The 15454-nt window shown below is 41.6% G+C and overlaps 1 protein-coding gene across 3 annotated transcripts in view; it reads left to right on the forward strand.

Annotated features, from left to right (window-relative positions):
* Positions 1-15454, forward strand: part of ZBTB20 (zinc finger and BTB domain containing 20) — a 473812-nt gene that overhangs the window by 429617 nt on the left and 28741 nt on the right. For all 3 annotated transcript variants that reach the window (XM_077174295.1, XM_054627748.2, XM_077174294.1), the window contains one exon: positions 8941-9037. The gene's annotated coding sequence lies outside the window, so the exon portion shown is untranslated. The remainder of the gene's footprint in view (positions 1-8940; positions 9038-15454) is intronic.

Consider the following 15454-nt stretch of genomic DNA (forward strand, 5'->3'; position numbering starts at 1 on the left):
TGACAGCATTGGGCACACTTTGCCATGTTCCCCGTAACGTCTCTGGTGTTCTGCAGGAGGCTGAGGGAGCTGTGAGCAGAACTAGCACTCCTACTCTATTTTCTCAGTTACTCCTGCTGGGAAAGACTGGAACCAAAACAACTTTTGGCTCCTCTGCAGTTAACACTTCTATAGACATTTTTATAGTAATGTGGAGGGAGAGTTGAGACCTGGAGTAGCTTTGAACTTCTGCCAGCACTCTTCATTAGAGCAAATTGTGAAATCTGATTGAACTAGAATAGCTCTAAGCTCCCCTACAGCTAAGATTCCTGATCCATCTCCTATGGTACTTCTTGCCGATCATGGCAGAAATCAGAATATCTGCAAGAGCCCTGATAATTTTGTTCATCTGGGCCATTTTCTTATAAGATTTTCTGTCACAAAATAGCAGGAGTAAGGTAGCTGCCAGATTGTCTACAGTCAAAAACTCAAATCACCTCCTCACAGAATTTCTTTTCTGATAAGAAAAAATATTGAGTTCAGACACTGGTGTGGTGCTTATTACAGAGTCACTTTCCAGAAATAAAAGGTGGGGAAATTTCTATCAGGTCCCCTCAAGTCACTGTCATTCCCTACAATGCCTCCTCTTGGAATATTGTGGATCTCCTATAAAATTTCATTTCAGCATCATCTAAACCATTCTGCATAGTAATTTCTGCAGTCAAGGAAGAGACGCTGAAGATTTGCAAGTGGTCTTTTTAGCACTCATGAGACAGCCCACCTACGTTAGCAGAACTTATCCAACAACAGAGCCAACTGCCTTCAGTTTCATTCAAAGAAGTTTGAAATGACCAGAGAAGAGGCCTCTAAAAGCCACAGAAGAGAGCTGAATACTGAATTAAGATAAATCCCAGAAGTAGCATTTGCTAATACTGAAGTAAGAATAACAATTATGCTAAGTTATTTTCCTTAATGCATCATGCTGCATATACTGCACAGAAGTCACTTCAGCTACTGTTAATGTTAGTAATCATTCTCCATCAGCCACACCACATACAGTTTTAAGGGAATAGTGAAAAATAACTCAGAATGCCTTAAAAATGGTGTTGTAGTCATATCGTGACTCTGTGTTTTCCTGACACGGGGTGTTTAAAACCCAGATCTGAATAACACAACTGGCACTTACATCTCTACATTTCAGGCACACTTAAGAAAAATCCTGGCTTGATGCAGATGATACATAACTTTAAAAAGCAAATAATTATCACAAATATATATCACACCTCAGGACACTGCTGTCAGTGACTTGACATTTCCAATGATGAGTTTCACAAATGCGCATAACCATCAGATTTGATTGAGCAATGTTTTAGAATAATTCACATGCTCATCTAGAACTTTTTCATTGTGTTTTGGCACTGAAGCATGAAACAGGAAATCTACAGTGGTTTTCTCTTTGCTTGTGAGGAAGCAAGCGCTTTGATCAGTTCTATGTACTCCAAGGCTGTAGTCAGTTATTCCTCAATGGATAGTGAAACTAAAGCCCAGAGTGACTCGGTTTCTCTGTGGATCCCGTGTGATATTTTATATATAGTTTTTGACATAAATCAAACAAGCTTTCATTTGTACAGTTTGAGGCCAGAGGCAGCAAACACACAGGAAGAATGGTATGGGAAAACACGTTCATGATGCTTTTTACCTTGTCTTTTCACTGTGTTGGTTATGGACTCTTTAATGAATGACTGGCAAGGGAAATCTTCAGAGATGGAGACAGTCATCCAAAACAAAACAAAAAAAAATTTAAAATAATTTAATTTTTTTCATAACTGACAGTAACACAGTTGTTTAGCTCAGCATCCAGGCAGTGGTGGTAAAAATGTTAAAACTTAAGGAAAAGATTGCTTGTCTCAGACTTCACCCCTCAGAATCCATGCAATTGTGATTTTTAATATAAATTTTCCTCTAGTAAAGCCATATAAAAATCATGCAAGTATTTTCATCTCTTTATAAAACAAGTCACATAATGAAAGCTCAGGGAGAGGAAGGAATTCTATCACAAAAATGCTAAAGTTTTTTTGGGAGGAAGGAGGGTTTTTCTGTTTATCTGTTTGATAACCTGGCTCTTGGTGCTTGAGAAAACCAGATGTATCAGAGAAACTTTTATTTCTTAGTTTGCCTTGAAGGGGATAGTCCTGTGACAAAGGGGGCAAATCTATTGAAATTTATACCTGAAATTTCCACGGTCCTACATGGAATTCTACCTTTAATTAATTTAAACAGTATCTCATAGTTTCTGCAAGCAACAAGCCATGAAAAAAACAGTATTTAATTACTTTTATCACTTCCCATTTTGTATCATGTTCCATATTCATCAAAGGGTACTTCCAACTTGTGATTGAGATCATTTTTCAGCATAAGAACCACAAGCTCAGTGGCCAGACACTGATGCATCAAGTGCTGTACCACTGTGACCAAGAAGGATGGGGGTATGGCAGAACCAGTGTCAATGGTGTAAATCTTGATTAAATTGTTATGTACTGAGATTACACAGTCCCTGCACCTCAGTGAAAATACATTGTCTGTTTGAAAATCTGAAACAGGGAGATCTATTCTTTGAGGACATTCAGTACTTTCTACAATTCACCAGTATCTATGGGACTAAAGGGTTTCAGGGTTTGTGCCAAAGTATTTGCAAGGACAGCATTTCCTGAAACCAAAGCAACGTGTAGGGGAAGAAACTCAGCTCATTTTCTTCATATGCTTTCATTGTTTTTGTTCTTCCTGAAAAATAATGTCCTTTCAGATTTCGTTTGACATCTCCATGATGTTGAACAGATTCGGAGAAATCACCAATATTTTGACAGGGTTCCTTGGCAATGAAATGTTCATGAAGCTCATCTGTCATGAGCTAATCTGGCTCATCTAGCCAAAGCAGTAGCTTAGGCGGATATATTACTGTAACAATTTAATTTCTACACATTTTCTTCGTCTCTGGTGATTGCAGTGATGGCAATTCATATTTCAGCTTCAGAAACATTGGTATTAATTGCAGCACAACTATACCTTTAGTTTTGTCAGAATCTTGCTTAAGACAGCAAGGCAGTGTTATGTTGTCTGAGTGCCGCCTTCTTGTTAACGAGACAATATTCTGATTGCACTAGCCATCCTGAGTGTCCATAGCTTCAAAACCTGAACCTCTTACTTGTTCCCCTCCCATGAACCTTTTGAGTTTCATGCCATAATGCTGGTGCCTTATGAACTTACAGCACCAGCACATAAATGCCTGAGGCTGTTTACACCCTCAAACTGCTTCTATTAATACTAAGTATGTGTAGAAAAGTAGCACTCAAGATTCAACAACACTTGCAGTATACAAGCACTACCCACAAATCAGTCTGTTCCTGAGAAAGATTATGTAGGTGCAGTTCCACTGAGCACAGATGATTTACTCCATATTCCACACCAACATCAATAAAATTAGGACTTATCTATTTGCCTCAGTCACACCCCACTTTAATGAATTGCTTTGAAAATTACGTGGTTTCACTCAGCATTCAGATACAACTTTAAAGGCTCCAAAGTAGGAATACACAGAATTCCGTGTTTTATACCCAGCAATGTTCTGCCAGAATAAGATAATTTCAAAATAATGATAATGCATATAACTCTACATACATATATAAATATATGGTTACTTATATGTATATATCTATGTATGTGTACAATACTGCTTCTTCATGTTACCACATGTGAAAAGTGCTCTGACCCACTGCTATGGTTCAGTCTGGCATCACAGATTTTTATATTCATTTAAACCATTAGCTGAATGTTACCGCAGGGTGACCTGCTCCTGCTCTGATTAGGCCTACCAACTACTTACAGTTAGTTTCCTCTTCCAAGTAGAAGTTATCTTCATTTCAAATCAGGTGTGCAAAGTCCAAACAGTTGCTTAACATTGCCAAGCATGGTTTTATCCTGCTCTGCCCCCTGCGAGGAGCAGCCAAGAGAGCAGCAAACATTCTGCTTGGGCACCTGCCACACCCGCAGGTGTGGAATTTATACACTCAACACACTGAGCCTTTTGAGATCTTCATTAGTAGAAAATAGGTTGCACTCAGAGTTAGATCTTAAATGAGAGAGAATGTTCTGGACTGAGGCCTTGTACCACTGCCCCAGGTAGGAGGGGATTTGGCATGGGAAGTGGAAAGGAAAGTCAGAAGGAGAAGAGTCATCCTTTTCAACCTGAACTCTTAGGCATGGTTAGTTGTTACACTGAGTACTGCTTGCAAATAGAAAGAAATATCAGAAGAATCAACAGAACAAAAGTGAGACCTCAGAAATGCTTATTCCATGTGCCAAAATCAAACTTAAGAATTGCAGCTTAGGGTCAGTGAAATTCTATAGTATCAGATAAAAGGCCCTGAAAGAAGGGAAAAATAAACAGATGCAGACAGGTAATAGAGGGCCCCTGAGTGAAATAGTGGGAACATAATGGAGACTTTCCTACAATGTAGACTTTCCTGCTATTCTGGATTTCAGTAAGTACCTCTGGGACTTCAGGGAGAGATTTTTTTTCTCAAGTGCTATTGCAAACATGTCCCTGTGGGAAATTGGCCTTTACCAGGCTAGAGCAGTCCAGCCTCTTTAAACAGTCTTTCTGTAAATGTCTAATCCATTAACAAATTAATTTCTGACTTTTAGGCTATACTGATAGTGGACACACAGCATTCCCAGTGGAATATAGAAATTAGCCATTTCCTCTTGGAAATAAAGCCCTGACTACTGTGAAAAATCCATGCTTATGGCCTTCTCATAACATGTCTTGTGTTGCTAAATTTTTGTCGGTTTTTTTAGCAGAAGTTCTGGCTTCTAATGAACAGTGGCTTTTATATATTGTCAGTCTTGGTCTCTAAGACATTGGGGTTGTATATGTACCTATAGATAGCCAATGGTCTAACCTTGTTCATACAATGTAAATGCCATAGTCAGTCCTAGTCTGACAATGTACTTTCTCCTTATAAACAGTAAAATATATCTGGAATAACCCACTTTATGTAGAAAGTTGATTCTTGAATTGTGTTTGCTGATGGCTAACACTGCTGTTTTCATCTCCTCCTTCTTGCTGTGGCCTTAAGAATTTAATTCAAACTCCTACTCCCAGAGAGAAAAAGTGCCCAAAAATAATTGAATTTAGCCTAGACAGCCCAGTCTGAAAATGTATCATGACTGTGAAAACATCAATTAAAACTCAACCCACCTGATTCAAGAGAGCTGTACAATATGTGCATTAAGATCAGACATGCTAACTTCCGAGGCACTACCGAGTTACTTTCCGTTGCCTCATGATAGACAGCACTGTTCCAGCACAGTAAATAAGCTTTAAATAAGCTTATTTAAACAAGCACAGAATTAAGCTCACAAGAAGCTCATCTTTTAATTTTTTCATTACTAGGGATCAGAGGAAAGGCAGAAGGAAGCATTCTGATGATATCAGGGAAAAGACTCTTGCAAGAATAAAATAAATAGCAATTAACTAAAAACTTGAGTCTACTTGATTGGGAATCACTAAAAAACAGTAAGAGAAGATTGTAGTACCAGGTCTCAAGCAAAGAGAAGGATCTATTTTGTTGATTGTCCCTTGCTGGTCAGACATAGAAGTGTTCCTAACAAGCAGGGAATACTCAATGTGTTTGATGGTGTCTCTGAGCAGACAGAAGTACATCCAGGGGGAGAGACAGAAGTATCCTGCAGGGAACTAATCTAGAAAGAGCCAGTTTCAGGACCAAACAACAGCAGTAAGTTGATGTTTAAGTCATCTGTAAAGGAAATATGATGGTGTGTTGTGTAAAGAGCAGAGTCAGGCCAGTGCTTGCTTCTGTGTGTTTTAGGTAATACAATATGACAGACCACATCAGATCAATGGTGCTGATTAATGAACAGCCCTGGAAAGGTAGCTAACAAGAGATGAAAGGGTCAAGACACAAATTTCAGGAGGGAGAAGGAGGATCAGTGCCTCAGAATACAGAGTTATGGTCCAGGTGCCCATTAATCATCAGCATTATTATGTAAAGCACCACATTTTCTCCTGACTTAATGCCCATTGCAACTGCACTGAAGTCAGTATAAAAGTGACCTAAAGTGTACATCTTAAATCACAATCTGTAGTACATCACTACTCTCATAAAATGGACCTTCCTTAATAAAAACACTGATACAATTAATGTTCCTCACACCCTCTAAATTACCAGATAAAACTTGGAAAGAGCAAGGTGGAATAAAAGTGAGCATATATAAAATGCCCAAGTTACTATCATTAGTGGGAATATTTAAGTAATAAAGTCTGCATTTCTGGAATGCATTCATGCAGAACATTTATCCTCCAAAATCTTAATTAAGCACACAGTACCCCACGGAACAGAAATATAATGCTTTCGTTTTCTGGATAGAAGAGCCCAGGTACACAGGGAAGAAGTTATTTAACCCAATGTCACACATCCCATTCCTCTGTTGTCCTGCTTGTCTCTCTTTTTGCCCAATCTTCTTATGGTCAAAGATCCTTTTCCTCTCATTTTTCCAAAGTTAAATTAAGTCTTTTACAAAATTTGGATTATTTCATTCTCTGTTGCAATACTAGAGTCTTAAAAAGTACCATCAGCTTTGCTGATTTTATGTACTTAAAAAGTGCCTAACAACTGCTGAGGATCTCAGTGCTTTGTGCTCATCACACTGGAAGAAAGCTATCTTCCCAGGCCACAGCAAAAAACATGGAGAAAAATGAAGATATTTTAAGTATTGCCTTTCACAGAGATTTTTGAGCCCAGATTTTGTAGAAGACTTCCAACAGCCCATCTCTAATAACTTGTCTGCCTGACCCTTGTTGGGAAGCCAGATTGAGTGCTAGGCAGTGCTACAAGAGAGAGCCACTTGGATTGGGATCCCAGAGATTGGAAGAGCAATAATGACACAAAAAGAGAGGTGACAAAATATGCAGGATTAGTACATGCAGTTCTTAGTCTTCTCTCGTGTGAAATTAGGAGTGAAGTGAGCAGGAGTTCTGCTGAAGTAAAGACTAAAGACCCGATCTTGTGATTTTTCTGTTTCTAGTACAAGTTAAAAATGTTATCTGAAGTACTAGGCAGTCTCTAAGGCACGTGGGATTTATGCCTTAAAAAGGTGAGTAATAGCCAGATAAAAGACAGACTGATGTGTGCAAAGTGGATGTAAGAAGCAAGGTCAGTGTTAACAGAACAGATGGGGCATATATGGAGGTGGGAAGGAGAGCCTGAAAGTAAGCCACGCTGACTTAGATTTAAGTCCATGCTGTTAGCAAGGACATAAAACTACAGAATCCTTGGGCGTTACTGCACCTTTGAAATTCAATCCTTAGTTCTGGTCAAAAGTGTCACTATTTTATGTAATTCTTTCAAACTAACCTGATGCATGTGGTTCCTCTTCCAAGCCCTGGTGAAACTCAGAGGTTCAGACTAAGTTGTAAATTTTGTGCATGTTTGAATTTACTTAGTTTGCAATTCAAAGCAGACTCCAAGAGGGGAGAACCTAAAAAAACTGGAATCAAAGAAAATGTTTGTTTGAACCCCTGTAAAATGTAGCTGCCAGGTTTCATGTAGCCTGTTGAAATAAGAATTTAGTATATATCCCAGTCACTAAGAAACATCAGCATTACAAAATGTGTGAATTGAACATAAAACTGAATGTATATTTTGTGAAGTACATTATTACAGTTTCATCTAAAATTGCTCATTGTGTCTGTTGGTGCTTATTGGAGTGTTCCTGCTGCACAAACAGTGGGGGTTTTTGTGTTGCTTTTTCAGACATAAATTCCACCTTGCACAGTGACATTAGCTACCTGTGAAATAACAATTACATCTCTTACCATTTTTCATTCACCTTGATTTCTTCAATAAAACAACATATTTGCTTTTCCGGTCTGCTCAGACTAGGCAAGATCATTTTTTCATGGAAGGGGCACCAGTGGCTTTTCTGTGGACAGGACTGAATATGCTGATTTCTCAAGAGTTCTTTGCATAAGTGAAGTGAGCAGGATTTAATTCTGTCCCTGGATGTCAACTTCAGACATACTCCCAACATACCCACAGTGACCCACCAAAGGATAATAAGAAGCTAGCAAAGGAGGAGTTCTCTTAGTCTAGAGAGGGATTCAAGTCTCGCAAAAATGTAAATACTCCCAAAAACTTAGATGTGGATGGGGAAATCACCATCTAATAAATAATGGAGTGGAGGTTTTTCTGTGGATCCCTTCCCATCTCAGTCCATTGGTTCCAACTATCTGTTTATCTCAGAACATTTCAGCAATAAAACTGCTGCTGAGCTGAACCTTTCCTGCCAGGCTGGCAATAAGTTACTTCCCTGGTGTCACTGCAGTAGACCAGGTGGCTGATGAGAGAAAAGTGGGGTTTCTGCTTTGATACAAGCCATGCTTTTTGTGATGTAAAGACAGCAAAAGACACAAAGTAGGATTCTTCCCTTCCTTTTTCTGCCTTTCAGTCCTGAGGAAGTGTTTGTTGCTGCTCAGAACAGGACTGGCCTTGTTGTTCTGATGAGATGCACTTGAATTCCAAGTTTGTGCTAGCTCTCCATCAGTGCTCCGTGCTCATGCCATTGGAGTGAGAGACTTCTGAGGAGGAATCCTGCTGGTAGCTCCTTGGAGGAATCCTGCTGGTAGCCCTTTGGTAGCCAATCCTCCCTCTCCTCCTTGCTTCACCGGATTAGGTTGCATGGGCAGACTGGGGTAACTGGGGACTGATTGTGGTCATTTGCAGCCAGGGCTGGAGGGATTGAAGTGGGAATTCAGCACTACCAAGCTGCAGCCAGCTGTACTCACAGCACAGAATGCCAGTTAGAGTTGTAGCAAGTTTTCTTGCTCTCAGTAAATAATTATTATTTCCCCCTGACCTTTCCTTCTGATTCTTCCTGGTACAGACACAGCCTCTCTCTGTTCCCTGCCCCAATGAACGTCTGCACTAGGTCCAAGGCTTGGAGTAATTTACCTGAAGAGTGATACCATTTGGAAACCACTGTAAGTATATTTTATCTCTTATAAAAGACTTCTTGTTCAGCAAAATAAGACATCTTACAAAAAAAAAAAAAAAAAAAAAACAAACTGCAGCACCTGTGAGCCTTACTGATGAGGGTAAACTAAGTTTTGCTTTTGAAATTTGCAAGGAAATATGTGGGCAAAAAGTATGTCAGTAAAAAACTGCTAAATATTTAAGTCATACCCTCACAGCATAGTTCAGCAATGGCTGGTTTGATCTGCTTGTATTTTTTATTTTGGCAGGTTCTCCCTACTTACTGCTCTAGTTCGTGCTGTTCTAGTTGGTTCATCCATGTTTATCTTTGCAGTGTTTATCTTCTTTTTTATTCTTATTACTTTTTAATGAGACAGCTTATCTCTCATTGGTGTTTCAGGCAATACAGATGGAATCTACTGCAACTTTTTAAAGGTTTACACTGTTCTTTCTGAGCCCTGAGACATTTATGACTTAAGGCAATTACAATTTGGTAATTTGGCTGGATTACATAGGCAAAGTTGCCTAAGAGAATTCTGACTTTGCATTGTGGTTTTATTATGCTCTGAAATTACCATTTGCCTGATATTTGTACTTTCTCCCCCATAAATGTAATAGTTTTTAATTCTTTTGATCAATTCTCAGTAATTGTCAGTACTGTCACAGTGTTAGCATAGCTGAGATGCTCTGATGTTACAAGTCAGGCAAGCTCTGTAGTCAGGACCCAGCTCTCATGAGACTCGTGGTTTAGATGGAATAAATGGACAAATTTGGGGCCATATAAACCCTACCTCAGGCCTGAAAAGGACCCAGCAAATTTCAATCTTACTTTAACTTAATCTCTGAGTTTAATTTAATTATGTTAATCAGTCTCCTGTAAGGGATTTTGGAGTTTATTTTACTTTTCTGTGTTGATTAAATTTTCCAGGCTTTTATTGCACTAGAACATTGGATCTCTCTTGTCAGTTTTCTGTGCCTCCCATTCTTGCTTTGCAGTGTTCTGCTGGGATTTCTCTTTCATATTACATTTTATGGCGATGTTTTCAGGAGTTTGTGTTTTCCATTGTATGACACAAACTTGCAATCAGAGATTTTAAACAAACTGCCAGTCATGTAGCTGCAACAGCATGAAGATCAATGTGGCTGCAAAATCATCAGAGAAGCTGTGTGAATATTCAGGCAGTCAGGCTGTGCAGGACTTTTAACTACTGAAGCAACACTTCTGGCAGGAAAATAGGGATGGTTCAGGTGATTTAAAGGGAGCTTGTTTTGGGAAGCTTCACCCTCAGCTCTGAAACTCAGTGTGCCCTGAGTTTTGGGGTGAGGTCTCTGGGCAGATTTTAGTGGGTTTTTGTTGTTCTTTCAGTCCTATTTTTTATATTCACTGATTGTACTCATCTCTCTCTCTTTACTTTGTCAGTTTCTAAATATGTATTGTCAATGTCATGTCTGGAAGAGACACAACACTGGCAGTGATAAGCACTGATATCAGGAGCTGTGTTAGTCGCACACAGGCAGAGAAAGAATGTGCAGCAGAACACTCAGGGAAAATATTGCTTAAAATCAGACGTGAACCATTTTCACACTCTTATTTTTAGGATTTGAAAAGCTGGAGGTTTTGTTTTTTGTTTTTTTTGTTTTTTTTTTTTTTTTTTAGTTGTTTTTTTTTCAATTCTATACAGCCCCTGTGAATTACTAAGGTTACAAACTAACTGTGCACCAGTAAGTTAAGTGCAGTGCTTGGATACTACAGGCATCTCTGACCTGAGGGTACTTAGTATAAGGTGATGCCATCGCTGTGAAGAGGCAAAATAATGCCTGGAACATGGGTGGGCAGACTCAGCCAGCAGCAGCACTTACAACAACATCAGCAACCCTGTGGCATGTTCCCTCTGTGCTGCTTAATATGCGACGAACAAAGGTCTGGTTGGTGACCCAGCCCTCCCTGTATTCAGAGGCTGAAAACTGCCTCATTATTGTTCATTATGTAGTATTATTCTCATGCAGCCACATTATCATAGCTTCCCCTGAGACCCAGGATGCTGCTGTGGGCTCTGCACAGCTACACTGGTTCCTATACCTGAGCTAATTTGTTCAGTGCTAACCTGACGTCTCTGCAGGACAGAGAGCTATTCCCCTTGTAAGGCAAGGTTCAAGCATTAGTTATAGCTGCTGTGTGAGAAGTACAACATACACTGTCTATTTTTGACAGGGACCTGGTTTGCTGGCCCCACTGTGAGAACGTGTTAACTCATCCAGGGGAAATTCATTCCAAACTCAAGTAATGGTTGCAAAGGAGGTACATGCAAAGAAATCTTGTGGAGAGCAAGTGGAGGGTTGAGGGAGAGAAAGTTGTATGCAAGAGTGGCAGCAAGAAAGGGGAAGTGTGGCAGGGGTTTTAAAGGCATTCCAAAGCTCAGAGGTAGTAATTAGTTTCTAGATAGCTTTGAGGTTAGGACATCCAAAATATTACCCATTCTGCCTTCAGATGAAACACAAATGAGCCAATTCTAGTTTACAGCCAGTACCTAGATCATTGCAGCCGCTGCATCATTGTGAGTTGGCCATCATTTGAGATCTTGTTCTATGACAGTGCAGTGTTAAGGTACACAGAAAGGAGCGAATGCCTCAGTGCAGTGAGGATGCTGACAGAAAATATGATGGCAGTGATTGCATACATTTTGCTTTACACATGAACTGACAAGTACTGATACACACAGTTCAGTTCAGGAAAGACAGGGGAGGCAGTTAGCCTCCTGTTAGGTACTGGAGAGGATACAATGAAGAAAAAGGATAATATATATTAAGTGGTGTAAATTAACATCACAAAAAAACCCACAATAAATATAAGGGAATGCTAAAAGTGAATACCAACAAATAGAAAGTACATGGACATAGGACAGAAAATAAAAAGTGATAGAGTAGGTAGGATGTTTAGAAATAAAGTGGATAAATCTCTTGTAAATCAATAGCAAATATAAATTCTGCATGGACCCTCTAAATTTTGAAAATCAGTATCTTTTCTACTCCCAGCTTGTGGGATTCAATGCATCAAGTCCATGTACCAAAGTGCCATCTCTTTGCTGTATTGCCCTTCTGCCATTCTTCACAAGGAGCAAGGATGATGATGGCCCTCTGATAATGTTAAGAATGAGTTCATAATGTTAAGAATGAGTGGAAAGGACTTGTATTGCACCCCAGGTATGTATAGAGAAGGAGATAACCAGAGATCAGAACAGAGCCCCTTACTCCAACAGCACATTCCTAAGTCTCTTGCATTCCAAACATGGCCATTGTTGCCCTTACTAACAAGTAAATAGCAAACAGCTCTTTTCCAAGATTATTATATAGAGAAGAACGTAGTCACAGGAACTAAAGCAGCAAGGTAGATTGACCCTTACTACTGAAATAATCACATAGTATTGCCAATCAATGAAGTCCAGAGATGGGACATACATAGGAGTAATTTGGGAAGGTTCCACAAACAGTATTTATTACTTGTTTCATTCTTGCTCCTTGTTCTTTCAGGGTTTTTTATGTTGCTATAACCAAAAAATTCACAGTTTTCCAAACTTCTGGACCATGGAGATATATTAGAGAGCCTGCTGATGGGAGTGTTCATAGAAGTAGTGTGCAATCAGAAAAAAAATTAGGTTGGAAGGGTCCTCTGGAGGTCTGTAGTCCAATTCCCTGCTCAGAGCAGAGCTGACTTCCAAGCTGGATTAGGTTATTCAGGGCCTTGTTCAATTAAGTTTGGAAAATCTCCAAGGATGGAGATGCCATAACCTGATTGAGTACTTAACAATTCTCCCTGTGAAGACTTAGAGGAAAAAGATAGCAATAGAAGTAGACTATATAAGAGAATGTAAGACTATTTCATTAGAATATATAGGTGAAGATCATGCAATAGGAGCTTTCTGTATGGGTGATAAGGTAAAACAAAAGAACAGCAATATACTTACAGTAACAGCAGGATTTCTATGACTTTGTCTTTGCTGGCAACAGTAGTTGGACATTGCAGACTGGAGAACTTTGTCTGGGTTTCTTCATAGGTAGTTTTCATCACAGTGTCCCCAGGATTTGTCTTTTCTGAAAAGTTTTCTTTAGATCCTTAGCTGACTTTGCTGATTCCTTAGCTTCCCTCCTGTAGAAGCCTGTATCCCTTTCAGGTGGTAGTGACATAAAGCCCATGTCTGAACAGTGAGAGAAATAAGATTCTGAGGAGAGGTGTCATCTCCAGTGCCAGTCAGCCCCACTACTATATTCTTACCATCCTAGTGAGCAAAAGTCATAGAGCTGCAGGACTGCAATGTGGAAAAATGATGACACAAGAGCTTCTTGATAACAGTGTCAGCCTTAGGAGCAAAGTAGAAAAAATATGGGTTTGGTTAGAAAGAAGCAGGGGATGCTTTGCACAGCCTTCTTGGTGTCACTACCTGTTGCTATAGTGTTTTTTAACTGTCCCTCTAATGAGTTTTGAAGGCCCGGGAGGCAGGATCAGCCACAGGATGAAACATCAGGCAGTGTTTGATTTAACAACAGAACCATAGCTGTGCTAGTTGACCAGCAAGTCTTGTTTACTCAGACTTAGCCCCCACTCTGCAAAAAACAGCAGTCTCCTGCCCAGGCTAGGCAGCATTGTGTGTGGATAGACCTGGAGTCAGAGGCTGTATTCCAAGCATATAACTTGGCTTAACTCTGAGCTGAAAACAGACCTTAAATACAGCAGTTCAGCTCCTGGGTACGGGGAACTTGTGCATCCAGAGTCCTAGCCTACATACAGCCTTTGTTCCTGGGCCAGAAAGGTGTGCTATCTGAAAGCTGCTTGGGTAGCAATGCTGTAAAAACCCACTGGTTTATGCACAGATTTCCTGTAGTCCCCACTGCATGCTGGCTGCACATAGGAATATCCTGGGCTCTGGAAATGAGGTGTGTGAAGGTGTGCCAGAGTTTGTTTGGATCATGCCAAAGATCCGTGCAAACTGTTACAAACAAAACATATGCAGTCCATGTACTTTAAAATATACGTGCCCACGTACAAGCTATAGTTTACAGCAGCAATACCATCCGCCCATCCCGTGGTGTGGAGACTGTAGTCCCGGTAACCCAAAACGCACCAGGGCTGCCAGAAGCTGCGGGGTGTTCAGTGTGACCCCCTCGCTGGCCGTGGTTCACCTGCACAGCTCAGCTCATCTCAGCTCCCGGCTGCACCCCGAGGCCCGGCCAGCTGCCACCGGGCGCCTCTTGCTGCCCCTCGGCCAACCCAAGGCTTCCCTTCCGCGCCCACCACCTCCTGGGGGGGCTTTGCGGGACGAAGGCTGGGGAAAGGACTTTTTTTTATTTCTTTCTTTCTGGCCCATTTAACTTATATTTTTATTCTAACTTTCTTCCTATTTTTATTCTAACTTTCTTCCTTAACTTATATTTTTATTCTAACCTGCTCCTCGGGCCGGGCCGGGCCGGGCCGGGCCGTGCGGGTGCTGCCTCCTGGCGGCGGCCGCAGGCAGTGGCGGCGGGCCGGGCCCTGCCCCCGGCCGGGCGTGCCGCCCTTATATAAGGCCTTTATGTAAGCGACCGTCCCGCTCTGCCCCTCCTCGCCCTCCGCGGGATCGGCGCTCTCTGCGGTGAACAGTCGCTTTAAGAATGGAGAGGCCAGTGCAGCCCTCAAACCCTGTCCCGGGTGGGACGCAGGAGGGCAAAGGCACGCGGGGAGAAGGGGCTCTCGCCCTGGCCCTCCGTGAGGAGAGTCCCGGCCTGTGGAAAGGGCTCTGCCGGCAGGCAGGACGTGCGCCCAAGGTGCTCCGGCACTGCTCGAGGGTTGGCAGGAGATAACGGGTTCCAGCGGCACGGCTCCAGCCTGCCCGGCTGCTGCGGTGTGCCCAGGGTTCTCCCCCCGGCATGCGGCGGCAGCAACCGACGTTTGCCCGGTGCCCGGGCCGCATCCCGGGCCCGGGCAGCAGTGTCCCCTCCGGAGGCTGCATCCCGAGCTGGCGGCGCAGCTCCCTGGCTCGGGGAGCACTGAGGGAGCACCTGCACCTGTGTAGAGGAGGGAGGACAGTGAGGCATGTGTTCGCTGTGTGATTCAAAACCTGCCGCTTCGCCCGGTGCCTCGGCTTCTCCAGCCCTGAAGCTAAGGTGGTGACTGACTACCTGCTTGATGTTCCACTGATGCTTAATTCCTTGGAGGTTCTGGATGGAGGGAGGTGTTGAGAGCTCATGTGCTCAGTGCTCATAGACAGCTGGTTCAGGTTCCAAGTCTTAATGCTTTACTTAGATGAACTCTGCATCTCAAAATTGCCTCAGTGCTTTTCCCCACAATCAAGTCTCTTCACTGATTAGTTTTGAACTTGAAACTTGCATATTTGTTTGCTTTTCAGACAATTCCATTATATTTCTGTATAACTCTCTCTATTCAGAATGCTACA

This window comes from Agelaius phoeniceus, chromosome 2 (genome assembly GCF_051311805.1).
Source record: "Agelaius phoeniceus isolate bAgePho1 chromosome 2, bAgePho1.hap1, whole genome shotgun sequence".
NCBI classification, from domain to species: Eukaryota; Metazoa; Chordata; class Aves; order Passeriformes; family Icteridae; genus Agelaius; species Agelaius phoeniceus.